The 15,591-nt window shown below is 34.9% G+C and overlaps 1 pseudogene; it reads right to left on the bottom strand.

Moving 5' to 3' along the window:
• Positions 1-2,536: 2,536 nt before the first annotated feature.
• Positions 2,537-15,591, bottom strand: part of LOC123334200 — a 46,714-nt pseudogene continuing 33,659 nt past the window's right edge.

The raw sequence follows: 15,591 nt of genomic DNA, 5'->3' as shown, positions 1-15,591 counted from the left end.
GTTATACATCCTTGAAACCATTATCACAATCATGATAGTGAACATATCTATTACCCCTGAAAGTTTCCTCATGCTCCTTGGCAATCCCTTTCTCAAGCTCCTCCTCCCCACCATGGGCTACTCTGACCCATTTTCTCTCACTATATGTTATAGTGAGAGAATTGCATTTTCTAAAATTTAAATAAATAATCATAAAAATGTATTCTTTATGTCTTCTTTCATTCAGCATAATTATTTTGAGATTTGCTCATGCTGTTTTTTAATAGCTTATTATTGTGTTACCCGGTAATATTCCTTTGTATGGATATGCCATATTTGTTTATATACTCAGCTATCGATGGATTTTTGGATTGTTTTGAGTTTGAGGTTACTGTGAATACATATGCTGAATAGATACACAGATACAAATCTCTGTATGGACATATACTTTCATTCCTTTAGGGTAAATGGCTAGCAGGAGAATAGCTGGGTCATTTGGTGGTTATGTGATTAATTCTTCAAGAAACCACCACACTGTATTCCAGAATTGCATCTTACATTTGCACTAGCTATGCATGAGAGCTTCATTCACTCCACATAGTTGCCAGTACTTGGCTTGGTAAATTTCTAAAATTCTCTCTATTATAAGAGGTGTGTAATGGTATCTCATTATATTTTATTTGGCATTTCCCAATTAGTAATTATAAGAGATTCGCAAATCTCTTCATATAATTATTTGCAACCGCTACATCTTCTTAAATAAGATGTCTGTTCAGATTTTCTGCCAAACTCTTTAGTGGGTCATTTTGTTTTCATTCTAATGTGTTCTGAGAGTTCATTTTATAATCTGGATAGAAGTCCCTTATCCAATATCTAACTTGAAATTATTTTCTTCTAGTCTGTGGCTTTAAGAGCTTGTAGCCTAATTCTCTTAAAAGACTGTTTTGGAGATCAAGTTTGTAAGTTTTGAGAAGTATAATTTATCCGTAACTGTTATAAACATAGATGCAAAGCTTCTAAAGAAACTTGTAAAGAAAATTCTAGCTAATTCAATTCAACAGTATATAAATACAATAAAACATTATGACCAGGTGAGACTTTTAAACATCCATTCTTATTTAAAGTAAAAAATAAATAAATTAAAAATCCTGAAAGAGAATATGAAAGAGAATGTCTTTTCTCTGATAATGGGCACCCACGAAGAATGTTGTGTTTCCCAGATGGTGCTGGTGGTAAAGAAACTGCCTGCCAATACAGGAGACATAAGAAAGGCAGGTTGGATTCCTGAGTTAGGAAGATCTCCTGGAGGAGGGCCTGGCAACCCACTCAAGTATTCTTGTCTGGAGAAACCCATGGACAGAGGAGCCTGATGGGCTACACTCCATAGGGTCACAAAGATTTGGGCACGACTAAAGCGACTTAGCATGTACATGCACCAATAATGTTAAACATCCTGCTTAATGTTAAAAATATGAAATTCTTTCCCCCTAAAATTGAGAATGAGAAGAGGACGACTCTTCTCAGCACCCCTATTCAACATTGTACTGAAGATTCTAATCCGTGAAATAAGGCATAAAATAAGTGACATGCAAATTTAGGAAAAGCTACTAAAGCAAGTTTAGCCAAGTTGCAAGATAAGACATCATGATTGTAGTCATGATTTAATTTCATTTAAAAGCAACATTTTTAATAGAAGAGAAATATGATTCTGCATGTGTGTTAAGTCATTTCAGTTGTGTCCGACTCTTTCCAGCCTCATGGATTGTAGCCCTCCAGGCTCCTCTGTCCATGGGATTCTCCAGACAAGAATACTGGAGTGGGTCACCATGCCCTCCTCCAGGGGATCTTCCTGACCCAAGGATCAAACCTTGGTCTCCTGTGGCTCCTGCATTGCCAGTAGATTCTTTACTGCTGAACCACCTGGAAAGCCCAGAAATATGATTACTTTAGAATAAATATAGCAAAACATGTGTAAAGTTGATACATTTAAAATTACAAACATAGCTAACACAATTTAAAGAAGACCCAATTAAATAGTGAGATTTTATCATGTTTCTAGTTCAGAGCACTCAGTATGATGATAATTTTTTTTTTCTCCAAAATGTGTCTCTAGATTATATCTATAGATTCAACACAATCCTAATAAAAATCATAGCAGAATTTTTTGTAGAAATCTACACTTTTGTTTTAAAATTCATATGGAAATACTAAGGATCTTGAATAGCTCCAATAATTTTGAAAAAATTGGAGAGCTGGAATAAAGCAGCAACACTATAAAAAAAAGATGTGGGTTTTGGCTTAACTGTAGTCAAATAGATCAAATAACAGAATAGGGAACCTAGTGATAGATCTGTATACAGGCATACCTCAGAGATAATGTGGGTTTGTTTCTGGACCACTTCAATAAAGTCAAGATTGTAATAAAGTGAGTCACAAAATTTGTTTGGCTTCCCAGTGCATATAAAAGTTGTGTTTATACTGTAGTGCATTAAAGGTGGAATACTATTACGTCTAAAAATAATATACTTAGTTTAAACATACTTTGTTGGTAAAAATGCTAACCATCATTTGAGTCTTTATTGAGTCATAATTATTTTGCTGGCGGAAGATCTTGCCTCAGTGTTGATGACTGTGACTAGTTAGGGTGGTGGTTGCCGAAGGTTGAGGATAGCAATTTATTAAAATAAGATAGCATACAAGTTTGTCACATAGATATTTAATGTGGCAGATCTATCTCTTCTTTTCATGAACAATTTCTCTGTAGTGTGATAGGCTATTTGAGAGAGTTTACTTACAGTAGGACTTCTTTCAAAATCAAGCCAATCCTCTCAAACTTGCTGCTGGTTTATCAATTAAGTTTATGTAATATTCTAAATACTTTGCTGTCATTTCAACAACTTAATAGCATCGTCGTCAGTAATAAATTCCATCTCAAGAAACCACTTTCTTTGCATATCCATGAGAAGCAACTCTTCATCCATTTAAGTTTTATCATGAGATTACAGCAATTCAGTCTCATCTTCAATGTCCACTTCTGATTCCAGTTCTCTTGCTGTTTCTACCACATCATCAATTCCTTCCTCCACTGTAACCTTGAACCCCTCAAAGTCTTCCATGAGGGTTGGAATCAGCTTCTGCCAAAATCCCATTAATATTGATATTTTCACCTTTCCCCATGAATCATAAATGCCTTTAATGGCATGAGAATATGGATGTTGTGTTATCAGGCATGAAAATAACATTAACCTCATTGTGCCTCTCCATCAGAGTTCTTGATTGACTAGGTGCAATGTCAATGAACAGTAGTATTTTGGAAGGAAATTTTCTTTTTTTGAACAGTAGGTCTCAACAGTGGGTGGGCTTAAAACATTCAGTACATGATATTGCAAACTGATGTACTGTCATTCAGGCTTGTTCTATTTATAGAACACAAACAGAGTTAATTTAGCATCATCCTTAGGGACTCTAGGATTTTTAGAATGGTAAATAAGGACTGGCTTCAACTTATAGTCACCAGCTGTACTAGTCCCTAACACGAAAGTCAACCTGTCTTTTAAAGCTTTGAAGCTGGAGATTGACTTCTCCTCTCTAGTTTTGAAAGTCCTAGATGGCATTTTCTTCCCAAAAAGGCTGTTTCATCTGTATTGAAAATCTGTTTTTCAGTGTAGCTACCTTCTTTAATGATCTTCACTAGATCTTCTGGATAACTTGCTGCAGCTTCTCCATCGGCACTTGCTCCTTTACCTTGTACTTTTATGTTTTGGAGATGGCAACTTTCCTTAAACCTCATGAACCAACCTCTGCTAGCTTCAAACTTTTCTCCTGCAGCTTCATCACCTCCCTCAGCCTTCATCAGATTAAAGAGTTAGGGTCTTGCTCTGGATTAGGCTTTTGCTTAAGAGAATGTTGTAGCCGGATAATGTTCTAGTCAGACAACTAAAACTTCCTTCATATCAGCAATGAGGCTGTTCCACTTCTCATCATTTGTATGTTCACTGGAGCGGTACTTTAATTTCCTTCAAAAACTTTTCCTTTGCATTCACAACTTGGCTAACTGTTTGGCACAAGAGGCCTAGCTTTCAGCCCGTCTTGGTTTTCAACAATACTTCCTCACCAAGTTTAATAATTTCTAACTTTTAACTTAAAGTGAGAGATGTGGCTTGAATACTTAGAGACCAGTGTAGGGTTATTAATAGACTGATTGCAATAACGTTGGGTCTCGTGAAATTGGGAGGCCAGAGGAGAGGAAGAGAGACAGAGGAATAGCTGGTCAGTCAAAACACACACATTTGTTGATTAAGTTTGCCATTTTATGGAAGTGATTTGTGCCACCTCAAATAATTGCAATACTAACATCAAATATCACAAATCATAGATCGCTATAACAAATATGATAATAATGAAAAGCTTGAAACACTAGAAGAATTACTAAAAGAGAGGCAGGAAATGAGAAAATGCTGTTGGAAAAAATGGTGCCAATAGACAATAAACTTACTTGACATAGAGCTGTCACACAGTATCTGCAAAGTGCAATAAAATAAAAGTGAAAGTGAAAGTCGCTCAGTCAAGTCTGACTCTTTGTGATCCCATGGACTGCATAGTCCATGGAATTCTCCAGGCCAGAATATTGGAGTGGGTAGCCTTTCCCACGACATGCCAGAATACTGGAGTGGGTAGCCATTCCCAAGAACAATTTATTTCTGAAAACACTCTAACGGAATTCAGTAGGAAAAGGTAACTATTTTCAACAAATGATACTGGAACAATTGGAAATCTGATTTTTAAAAAAGGGTTAATACAAATTAACTTCAACTTGTATCTTGTAATTAATCATACATGTAAATGTTAAACCTAATATTATAAACATCCTAAAATAAAACATAGGAGGACATTTTCAAATTTTTGCTTACTTATTTAATTTTGGCTGTGCAGGGTCTTCGTTGCTGCGTGGGCTTTTCTCTCATCGCGGTAAGCAGGGACTGTTCTCTAGTTGCAGTGCACAGGCTTCTCATTGCAGTGGCTTCTCTTGCCATGGAGCGCAGGTCCTAGGACATGCAGACTTCAGTAGATGTGGCACGTGGACTCATTAGTTGTGGCTCCCGGGCTCTGGAGCCCAGGCTCAGCAGTTGTGGCACATGGAGTTAGCTGCTCTGTGGCATGTGGAATCTTCCTGGACCAGGGATCGAAACTTTGTGTCCTGCATTGGCAGGTGGATTCTTTACAACTGAGCCACCAGGAAAGCCCAGGAATACATTTTTTAACCTTGGTTTATGTCAAGATTCTTAAGATACAGCACCACAAAATTCATTATAGGAAAATATTGATGAAATGACTTCCTAAGGATACAAAATGATACTTTTTGAAAGTAAATAAAAAGACAAGCCAAAGACTGAGAGAAAATACTTACTAAGCATATTTTTGTATCCATAATATATAAGCAAACTCTCAAAACTCAGAATTTTTAAAAAGTTTTAAATGAACAGAGAATTTGAAAAGGCACTTCAACAGAGAAGAGTAACAGTAGCAAAAAATACACGAATACATGCTTAGTGTCATTAATTGTTATGAAAATGTAAGTGAAACTTCAATGATAGACAACCTAACACTTACAGGGATGGGTAAAATGAAAAACACTGATTGAGACAAGAGTTGGCAATGCTCTGGAGCAACTGAAACTCCCATACCCTGCTGGTGAGAATGTAAAATGACACAACTTTGGAAAACTATTTGACAGTTTCTTAAAAGTTAAACCTACACGTGCTATATGATTGGCTGTTCCACTCTTGGACCATACACCTATGAGGAAAGAAGGAATATGTTCATACCAACAATTGTACATGAATATTGACAGTAACATTATTTGTAATAGCAAAAACAACAGTAAAACAGTAAAACAACACAAACATCTATCAATGGGTAAATGAATAAATTGTGGCACAGTCACTCATTATTTTAAATTCCATACTTGCAAATACAGCATTTGTTGTAACCCCAAATCATATAATCTCCAACTCATGCTAGAATGAAGTTCCTTAGTCTTAATTCCCAAATTATTTTATTATGGATATATGTCAGAAACTAATGATACGAACTCATTTTTGCATTCATATGCATTTAATTCCATTTACTGAAGAAATATTTCTAATCTGAATGCTTAGCCTTCTTTATGATACTTTACTTTTTTGCACTTTTACTTCCCTAGGGTACAATTCTGTGATTTTACATAGTATTCTGGTAGAAAGGGTTGTGAACATTTTCAAAGGATAGCAGACATATAAGACTTTCTTGAGAAATTTGTGAATAATGAAAAGATTAATTCACAATTTTATACATCAAAGCACAACAATTCAATCTGTCAGTACATTCATTCTAGCAAGTCAGATATGCAATTTCTCCATTCAATCTATTACATATAAATTAGTGGTCTTATTGATTAACTGTGGTATAAGAATAATGATTTTTCTGATATTGTCTACATGACTATTTAATTTCTAGCTTAAGAAACTACCCTCAGTTTCGTCTAACCTTTTTAAAATGTTTTAAGTATACAAAAGTACAAATAAACTTGATATTTACTACAGACCAAAGATGACTTCCCTGATGGCTCAGACGGTAAAGGGTCTGCCTACAATGTGGGAGACCTGGGTTCGATCTCTGGTTGGGGAAGATCTCCTGGAGAAGGAAATGGCAACCCACTCCAGTATTCTTGCCTGGAAAATCCCATGGACGGAGGAGCCTGGTTGGCTACTGTCCATGGGGTCACAAAGAGTTGGACATGACTGAGTGACTTCACTTCAAGGATGACATTAATTTTTCAAAAAACTCAATTTGACAAGAGGAAAATAACTTTTTCAAATATAATCAATCTTAAGGTTTTTTTTTTAATTGAACAATATTTTTGTGATGATATTGTTTATTGGTTTACCAAATATAGACCAGCTACTCTTTCTTGCTACTTTCAATTTCAAGACTGGAAAGGTTACATAATTCATTTTTCCTAGTTCTATGACCATATGATGGGCTTCCCGTGTGGCTCAGCTGGTAAAGAATCTGCCTGCAATGCAGAGGAACTGGGTTTGATCCCTGGGTTGGAAAGACCCCTGGAGAAGGGAAAGGCTACCCACTCCAGTATTCTGGCCTGGAGAATTCCATGGACTGTGCAGTCCATGGGATCACAAAGAGTCAGACACGACTGAGTGACTTTCACTTTCATGGCCATGTGACACAGATCTGATCAATGAAATGTAAGCAGAAGGTACTGAACACTTTTAAGAATGATTTTGCATTTCCTAAAATAGAAATAAATGCAGCTGGTGTCATCATGTCTATCCTCCTCTTTCAAACCCACACATGAAGTCTAGAGTTGCTACAACCTTCGTGTCACTATGACAGAAAAGAAAAGAGAAACACGGGGATTCTGAGACCAATATTTCTGACCTCTTTTTTTCAGAATTTTTACTGACATGTAACATTATCATAGTTTCAGATGTACAGTACAGTGATTCAATACCTGTATATAGTGGTATGTTCACCACATTAAGTCTAGTTAACATGTCACCATGCATAGATAGAAAATTTAGCTCTTTATTTATCTCTTAGGGCAGTTTCTTTTTTTATTTTTTAAATTGTGAAAGTGTGATAACATTTTCAGGAGACTTGGAAAATACAGAAAAAAGTTACATATTGTTCTACTGTATATTACAGTTATTTTTTAAGTAGATAAATTAAGATTTTTAGTTGGAGTTTCAATATAAAACTCTCAAAAATGAATACAGTGAATAGACAGAAAAGTAGAAGGATATACTAGACCTGAAAAGCACTGTGAACCAATTCAACATAATTAAGAATTATACAATTTTCACACAACAGCATGATATAAATTCTGTTAAAGTTCCCATAGACTATAAATCAGGGGACACTGGAATATATCCAGGGACATAAAACAAGGTACAAAATTTCATGGTCTATATATATTGAGATCATACAGAGTCTGTTCTCTTATCACTGTGAAATTATGTTAGAAATCAATATCAAAAATATTTGAAAATAACCCACATATTTTCAAGTGCAATATGACATTTACCAAGAGAGATTTTGACTTAGCCATTGAAAGTTTCAAAAAAGTTAAAAGACTGAAAAAACATAGAGGGTGTTTGCAGAGAAGAAAGCATTTAAATGAGAAATTATGTGGCAGATTCATTTCGATATTTGGCAAAACTAATACAATATTGTAAAGTTTAAAAATAAAACAAAATTAAAAAAAAAGATCCCATTTATTCAGAAATTAAATGTCCACTTTTAAATGATAGGTGTATCTAAGAAGCCATAGAAGGAAAATTAAAAAAATACATTTGTATGAAAAGAGAATTTATCAGAACTTGTTACATGCAGCTGAAGCCGCTCAGTGCAACTAAATACAATCTGGAATCTTGAATAAGATATGAAAAAAATAATGGATGCCAGCAGAAAATTTTGTGAAACTTGAACCAAATCTATACTTTAGTTAATAATAGTGTATCATACTAGTGGAGTCTGTTTCCCCACTCCTCCTATCAATGGTTGTTCAACAGCTAGTTGTGATTTTGGTGCTGTCATAGGAGCAGATGAGTGCACATCCTTCTACCCTGCCATCTTGAAACTATCTCCCAGCTCTTGAATTTATGTTGCAAGCTGTGTACTTTCTTATTCCCTCATATGTGAGAAGTATTGACTCCTATTTGTTTAAGGCAGTGAAAGTCAGGATTCAGTATTTTTGAATTTGATGTTATAGACAGCTAAATGTATTTTTAACTCATACATTTTTGTTTTGTTTATTTCAGGTTGACAATTTTAATGAGAATATTTTCTTTTACTTGCTAATATTATGGCTATGGTTAGATTTAGGATGTTCATGAAGAGCAGAAAAAAAGCTGTGATTTCCTAATAAAACTCACAGCATAAAAGCAGCAATCAGGTTAATTCAGGTCAGGGGAATGTGTTACCAGGTTAATTCAACATGCTACCAGAGATTTCTAAGCTAATTAGAGAAACTCATTGTTCTTAGCTAGCATGAAAGTGAAAGTGAAATCGCTCAGTCGTGTCCAACTCTTTGTGACCATATGGACCACATGTGACCTACCAGGCTCCTCCATCCATGGGATTTTCCAGGCAAGAATACTGGAGTGGGTTGCCATTTCCTTCTCCAGGGGATCTTCCCAACCCATGGTTAGCTAGCATAGATTTTGCTATATCTCATGCATACAGATAAAATATTGGGCATGCTAAAAGTATCCTTAAAACAATAAAATAATTCTTCATAGATATTCAGTTGAAATTATATATATGTTAATACATATTCTTTCCCCTATTTACTTTTCTTTGTACTTTGTTGCAGTTAGCTACTCAGTCGTGTCCAGCTCTTTGTGACCCCATGGACTGTAGCCTGGCAGGTTCCTCTGCCCATGGGATTCTCCAGGCAAGAATACTGGAGTGGGTTGCCATTTTCTTCTCCATCTTTGTATTTTATAATGATTATAATAATAAAAATCCTAAATCTCCATGTTAAAAATTTCTTTTCACAGAAGGTTTATAAAGCTAAGTTTGTTAAATAGGAAAAAATACACATAATGATAGTAGTAATAATTATAATTGAAATTTTTGAGTTCTTATTTTGTTCTGGATACTAGTATAATAGACTTATATATAAACTAATTGTGAATTTATGAGCCCAATACTAATTTTACTTCAGTTTTATGTATGAGGAAACAAGGCCCTCAGTTTGAGGAAACAGTAAATCTTAAACTTCAGTCTACATTGAGGCAATCCAGTTGCATAAACTGTTGGCTTATTGTCTATAGAGCATCTCATTTCTTCTTTGTTTAGAGACAGGATATTTTTGGGTAGAGGAAATGGTCCAACTTATAGTCCTAGCTCAGTCTTCAAGGAGGGATTGGAGAAGCTTGGAATTTTTCAGAAATGGAAATATGATTTGGTATTCAAAAGAACTTTCATTTTCCAATGGACTACTGGAATTGGTAATTCACTTTCTCTGTTATTATATAAAAAAGTCTGGAGCATTTGTGAAGAATGAACAGATTGATTTGTTAGTATTTATCTTTCAATCCAAAATGTGTAGTCTTAGTTTCTTAGTGACTTCCTAAGGTCACAGTTGGAAATTAATCCTTTTATCTCTCACTTCTTTCCTTCCTTTCTTCTCTCTTTCTTCCTTCCATCCACTAGACAAGATTCTGGAAATTTGAAAAATAAATTTGACACATATTATGTAATTTTATTATGAGTATTTTTTAAAAGAAGGGGAAAAGAAAATCAACTTGCCCTTAAAAATTTAGATCTGGTAATATTTTACATGTATTGAAAGGAAAAAATAATCTTTTTATTCTTTTATAGGAAAATTTTTAAAAACGTATATCACTTAACTTATTATATGAAAAGCCTAATTTGGGTTGCTTTCTAGAAGAAAAAAATCATGTAATTTTTTTTAGTAAGAAAAATAGGTAGTCTCAAAAGTCAAACAGTAAAATTGAGAACTCATAAAGGATCTCACAATTGGGCATTAATAATGAATATTTATTGCTTGAATATAGGCCTTATTTAAGAAAAGAGATATCATGCACACCAGGTGTAATAAAGTTGTTGGTGGCCTAACGTGTTGCAAGTGTTTTGTCATCTACAGCACTGCATTTTTAAGGATGTCTAACACAAAAAAAACTCTCAAGTGAATTTATTGACTAAAACCAGTTCCACAGAACCAATTAGTATCTTACACAGGCTGCCCTGCAAGGCTTATGAGGCCATCCATCACCTGTCCATTTAACTATTTAGCATTTGTTCAAGCAATTTGTCACTGTGTCAGAATGCTAGCATTTCAGAATGGGAGTTTTTGGTTGAAAGAAATCTAACTCAGATACTGCAGATATTTCTCCTTTAATAAGGCTTAGGAAGATTTATGTTTCTATTATATTTAACCTTAAACATCTTGTCTAGAGGGTGAGGTTCTTTGTACTGCAAATATTTAAAATTTAAATCAAATTTTTGTGTGAATTTAAAAATATCATGCAAAATGAAATTATTTTATAGTTTAACAATTCAAAGTGCTAACATTACAAAGTACCTTACCTCACAGGTTCAGTGATTACATTTTTATTACTTTTCCAATTCAGTCATTTGCTTTTATATTCATTCCTCATGTCTATTAATTTCACACTCCTGAATGAATTATTTACTATTGAATGGAACAGAAAATGTCTGCATTGCTCATAACATTACGCATCTCAGGTAGATTTGGAATCCTAGAAATATCTAATAGTGGAAGGATTATTGCAGCATTTCAATTAAATTACATATAATTTGCAATCAAATCATTACCCATTTGAAGCAGAGTATTAATTATAATGCAACTTTGCTGTTGATTACAGATCCTAGTCAAATGCTTAATTTTTGTTTCATAAAGTGCCAAAAAAATTCTACAATAGTATAATTTGAAATGTACTGGCTACTTAATATTGAGTAAAATGATGAAAATCACAAAGAGGACTGTAGCCAAAATATAATTTATAAAATGGGTCCATGTAGTACAACAATTACAGAAAATATAAGTTTTACATATTGTTTCAAAGACCCAGCCAGTTTACTACCTTAGGCATGCCAATCAAATGAAAATTATTCAGGTGTCTAACCTTTAGATTTTATTCAAAAATGAGATGCAGATATATAGATGGCCTTTTTCCCAACTACCCTGTAAGTCTACCTGATTAAGATTTCTAATATGAAAGAGGCAGGTCTGATGCTGGGGACTCAAATGCCATTTTCTCATCTGAATGTTGTTAAGCAGTTCCCATGACATTTCTCACAAACTTTCAGTGTGTGCTTGTCACTAAACTCAATCTCAGAGATGAAACAGAAAATGTAAACTCCTGAAGAAGGGAGCTGAGTAAAAAGCTTTCCTGAAGTCCTCAGAGTGCTGTATTTCCATGATCAAGACTTCAGTCACCAGTTTCATCCCTCCCACCTAATATAGCCAGCCAAGAATTTGACATGGATGGATATTAGGTTGAAGTAAGGAATGCACAATAAAAATGTATATGTGTAGCTATACACACATGCATACATATGAGTGTTCACAATAGCCATCTTTAAGACATTGCAAATTCCATCATCCCCATCCTTTCCTCGAAATTTTGTTACCTAGAAAATATATTTAACTAGTCAAGCATCCTTAAAAGTCAGAGAAAAATGTTTTTAAGGGTTATTGGCTCAATAGTCACTATATTATATTCACACACATATGCATACATAATATATACACACATTTATTACCTTTTCACAATGTATTTGCAATCCTCATTTTCAAAATAAGGGTAGAAAAGACATAATTTTTTATTTTTTCATCGGTGTGTAAAATAATATCAAGATACTTCCTTAAGGATTTCTCAAATAAAAATAAGATATTTGGAAAACTTATTTAGCTGAACGATTTATTAAAGAAGGGTATCAGAGATTATAACTTATCAAAGGCTGGAAAGCAACTTTTCAGAGGTGAGCAGACTAAAGTATAGCTGTTAGGCAAGAATCAAGGCTCAGGAAATTCTTGAGAAATGGTCTCCTTGTGAGTAAAAGGAGTGGAGAGAAGAGATAGAAAGACAAGAGTGAGAGATAATTGAGCTATCAATAATAATGAACTGAAGCAAAGTAAATCAAAATCTTAGACACAACTATGGAAATTCCAAAATGAGGAGGATATACTATGCTGATGACTTAAAGAGCTAATGGCTGTTTTTGCTGATTGTGGTTATTCAATTTTTTTTTTGTCTCAGAAGGGATTTCCCAGGTGGCTCAGCAGTTAAGAATTGGCCTGCCAATGCAGGAGACACAGGAGATGCAGGTTTAATCTCTGGATTGAGAAGACCCCCTGGAGTAGAAAATGGCAACCCACTCCAGTATTCTTGCCTGGAAAATCACATGGACAGAGGAGTCTTGCATGCTACAGTCCATGGTGTCACAGAGTTGGACACAACTGAGCACGAACATGTACACAAGCATGTGTAATTACAGGGCAATTTTGTTCTTTCATGAGTTAGTTCCCCAAGAATAAGTATTAGGATTGAATAATGGCACATGATCATCTACAAATATTGTTTTGCTTCTTAGTCTACTTTAGGAAAGGGATTGGGAAATGTATTGCATGCTTCTTCATATGTTACCAAATTCACAGACATAGCTATACAGAGATTCCACTAGTGGAGAGGACTCCCTTTGTACATTAAATAAAATAATAATAATAGCCATAACTACACTTCAGCCACTGTCCTTTATATATCAAAACTCATTCAATCCTTTCACTATCTCTAAAATCATAAGAGTTTTAAATTAGGTTACCAAAGTATCACAGTGATAGGGTGTGGTTTGAGCCCATAAAGTTCTCTAATTGCCATCCCTTTAATATTTAAACTTCTTTAATGGAAACAGAGAGAAACTATTATTTATTGAGTTCTTTCCTTTTTACAAGATAGTAACGTTTTATATATAACTTCATTTAATACTTCTCACAATTCTGTAAGGTGATTGCTATTGTCCTAGTTAAAATATAAATTAATTAATTATATTAATTACTATTGTCCCAATTAAAGTATAGTAACTTATCAGAGGTTATAACACTAGTAATTGACAAAGAAAATATTCAAACTCAGATATATCTGGTCTCAAAGTGCATATTTGATTACTTGTTCAACCAGTGAACAAACTACTGTTGCATATACAAAGCCTCTGTTTCAATTTTAATTTTAACCTCAGTCTTTCTAGTACCTTAAATCTGTATGTAGTAGCATAAGTCAAGATGATGGATATCCAAATTTTCCATATGGTGATAGGAATTCTTGAGCTATGTAGGGACACATATTTCTCAAGTGAAAATGTAATTTATATTATGTGTCTTAAAGTATAATTTTGGAAGTTTATGCTAAACCTTGGGAAAGAGTAGGTACAACATGAATGTAGATTTTCTTTTCATGAAAAACAACTTGGAGTGGTCATCTTAAATTTTCTTTAAAAATCTTCAAGGAAGACAGGAGAAATAAATTTTATTCATGAACAATATGCAATACAAGACTTAATAATGAATACACTGGCGTGAATATAAAGCTATTGCTATAGATGTACCAGGAGTAAGGAAACGGCAACCCACTCCAGTATTCTTGCCTGGAGAATCCCAGGGACAGAGGAGCCTGGTGGGCTGCCGTCTATGGGGTCACCCAGAGTCGGACACAACTGAAGCGACTTAGCAGCAGCAGCAGTATTATTTTAAAAAGACTGAATGAGACAGCTCTTTGAGGGCTTGGGTTCTTGCCTACTAAGCCATGCTTTATCCAGGACCAATAATAATGTCAATTACCTAGAATGTACTTGGACTGATGGTGTGCTGAAAGAGAGGGTTCAGCATAAGGGTGGCTAAAAATATGGAAACAGTGGAGCAACATCATTTTCAAAGTATACCAATCAAAAGAATTCTGGAGGCTTCATCTGTCGATGGAACACTTTGTTTAAGTTTTCTAGATGGGGGGTAGAGTGGGAGTGGTACAGAGATGTGAGAGGGAAAATTTTCAAATCTATTGGCCTATTCTATAATCTGGAAATCTGGTGTTTGTTCACACTACCATAGTGTGATGATCATCACCACTAACTAGGCGGTAGTATCTATACAGAATAATTTGCAAGAAAGACCCTCAAATTCCTGTTTGGAGCAGAAGCAGGAAAGCAAGTGCTGGATACTATCTGAGCAAATACAGAGAAAAGTGTGTGTGTGTGTGTATGTGTAGGGTGTGTGTGTGTGTGTCTGTGTGTCTGTGTGAGGCATATATAGGTGAGGATGCTTTAAATATTGGTGAGGGCTTCCCTGATAGCTCAGTTGGTAAAGAATTCACCCGCAACGCAGGAGACCCCTGTTCAATTCCTGGGTCGGGGAGATTCCCCTGGAGAAGGAATAGGCTACCCACTCCAGTATTCTTGAGCTTCCCTTGTGTCTCAGCTGGTAAAGAATCTGCCTGCAATGCGGGAGACCTGGGTTTGATCCCTGGGTTGGGAAGATCCCCTGGAGAAGGGAAAGGCTACCCACTCCAGTATTCTGGCCTGGAGAATCCCATGGACTGTATAGTCCATAGTGTAGCAAAGAGTCGGACACAACTGAGCAACTTTCACTTTCACTTTGCTTTAAATATCAGTGTCTTCCCCATCCCCTATAAGTAACATTTGACTTAAGCCAGAGCTAATATTGTCAAAGGAGCAAACATTCATGGATAAATGCCTCACATCTGGCAAAGTGAAGTTAGCTGACATTTACTTCGTACAAAGGAGCAGGGATTAAATCAGACAGAATCTCATAGGATCAAATATTGGTATATTTTTCTCTGTTTTTCTGTTCCTTTTGAAGAAAACTAGGAAAATTCATTATCAACTACGAGGTTAAAAGGGGAAATCATACATTATTTATCTCTTTAACTTATTTTTCTTATTTTGTCAGTAGAAATATATACTAAAACATAGAAAGCACAGACATGAATTGTAGATAATTTGGAAAATTAGGAACACATAAACAATAAAGAAAAATAGCTCATAGTTCAG

Source organism: Bubalus bubalis, chromosome 6 (genome assembly GCF_019923935.1).
Source record: "Bubalus bubalis isolate 160015118507 breed Murrah chromosome 6, NDDB_SH_1, whole genome shotgun sequence".
Taxonomy (NCBI): Eukaryota; Metazoa; Chordata; class Mammalia; order Artiodactyla; family Bovidae; genus Bubalus; species Bubalus bubalis.
The sequence above is the reverse complement of the archived record's forward strand: the minus strand, read 5'-3'. Positions and strand labels throughout refer to the sequence as shown.